Raw genomic sequence first — 2,485 nt, 5'->3', positions numbered from 1 at the left:
TCTTGGAAGTCACATTCTTTCCTGTCTCCAATATCCTATGGGTTACATAGATTAGTCCTATTAAATGTGGAAAGGGAATAAATACTAGGAGACAGTAATCATTTTCAATAGGGCCTATCTTGGAGACTTATTCCCATGATATTTAAAGAAAAATGTTTCATATAGATACATATATTTAAGAATTTGTTTTCAGGAAGTAATGGATTATTCTAAAATAACTATAGATTTTTGTTTGTGTGGGTTGGTTGCAATTCTGCCCCTGTCTCATACACCGTCTTCATGCAAGGATCCAGATTGAAAAAAACAACCTCAACCTGGGATATGTTGTTCTCTTGACAGAGGAAAATGAGATCAAGAATCTTAACAAACAATGTTTCCTAAATCTTTGCTTAGTTATGGCATACATAATGTCTGTTCACTTAATTGGCCAAAGGAAGTCATATAGCCAAATCAAGTAACAATGGGATAGAGTATGTTCCTCTGATAGAAAGACACTATTTCATTGAAATGGTGGGAATATATAATATTTCAGGGAAATGAAGAGTAGATAATTGGGAACAATAATAGAATCTACCTCACATAGTACAAACTTAACAATAATAAAATAATCAATTCCATTTAGAAAGAGCAGTCTAGTTTGGATGGGCATGGGCTTATTAAAATATTGGCCTTAGTCCTGAAGAGAAGCATGTGGTCAAATAAGCTTTCTAATTTCTCATTTTTAGTCATGTTTCATGGGAATATTTTTGACAACTTAATGATTACCAAATCACCAGTTCCATATTTTATTCTACTTTTCAAACCATATTTATTCTACACTATAAATGTAGTATGAATCTGATCCAACTATATCAAATGACATTTTAAAAAGAGAGTAGGTAAAGAAACACACTTTGAGAATGACTTAAAATTTTATGAAAACTTTCTGGATACATTAAATATCAATTGTGGGAAACTAGAATCAAATCTAAATAATTTTTATTTACTATTTTCCTAATAATTCAATATTATCAGCATATGATATTGATCTTTTAATAATTAATGACCTGTAGGCTTGACATGTGTAATGTACCTATTATCTGCGAGAATATGATAACAAAATGATTAAAGATAATATTCTACCTAGAAATTTTATTTTAAGCATCCAAACTATTTATAGTTTTGTACATGGAAACAATCAGATCATCACATTTTAAGACTGTGCATTTTGATTTGCAATTTCAAAATTATGGTAACCATATATATGTATATTTCAAAAGAGAATAGTTACTAAGACATATCAAACACTAAATAATACTGGTTTCTAATATGTTTTTCATACATATAGTTCTACCTTCCTTGTTTAGGTGTGACAATGAAAATATCTGCAAGAGCTGAGATTGTCTTATGAGTGTAGGAGGAATTCTATGCTAACCTTGAAATGAAACTCAAGAAAAATTAGAAATTTTACAACCACATAGAATACAGTAAATTATCACTTCATAAAGCAAAATTTAACTGTTCCAGCCCTCAGTTATGTAGTTTAGTTCAGCTTAACTAATAATGTTAATTGTGCTTGTGTTATTAGGTTCTAGTTGTCTAGTTAATTCTACCATTTATACATTTGAATGTCTATGTGAGCCAACCTAGGTAATATGTACAAGTTAAAAAAATTGCTTTTATATAATGTTTTCTCAAATAATTGTTTTTTTGTGTTTTTTTTTCTGGCTGAGATTCTTATCAGATAAGTAAGAAATTGTTTTCACCATGCAATCTATCTAATGACCATTTATTAATAATTTCACTAAAATTTTGGCATCAACTTCTTTCAGCATACAAAAAATAAACACATCTAAGCATATAAAAAGCACATATTTGGATATTGACGTTCACATTAATTTCTAACACTTCTAATTGTGGCTGGAAGGACAACCACCAGCACATTACTTTAATAGCTCTATGTTCTTTGGCACATTCTAATGTTCTTTCTGTCCCTCACACTTGATTTTAAAGAATCATGAAATAAATTTTTTTCTTTTATTTCATATAAGTAATATATACATTAATTTTTCATAAATCAAAATTTTCCATTGATTTACATCATAACTTCACACATGATTGAACTTTAATTAACAGTGACAACTATAGCTTAAGGTTTGGATTTCTTTGCCCACAAAATTTTGTTGAGAAGATTGGTCTGCAACTGATGTACCAGAAGAGATACTGTTGAAAATGAAAAATCACTTGGAATACAACTTGTCACCCACTGGTTTATCTCTTTTGTAAGTACGAACTTTTATATATTAGATTTTCTTACAAAATGGACACTTTTTATTAGTTAAATACAAAATAGATGCTTGACTCTCTTTAATAACTGTTTAAATTAAACAAATAATTTTTTCTATGCCAGTGTTTAGCATTAGTTGGAAAGTAATGCAAGGATGTTCTACCATAGAAGCATTAAAATTATTCATTTCTTTAACAAAATTAAATTATAATTCATACA

Source organism: Molossus molossus, unplaced genomic scaffold, assembly GCF_014108415.1.
Source record: "Molossus molossus isolate mMolMol1 unplaced genomic scaffold, mMolMol1.p scaffold_m16_p_7, whole genome shotgun sequence".
Lineage (NCBI taxonomy): Eukaryota > Metazoa > Chordata > Mammalia > Chiroptera > Molossidae > Molossus > Molossus molossus.
Note: the sequence above shows the minus strand (reverse complement) of the source record.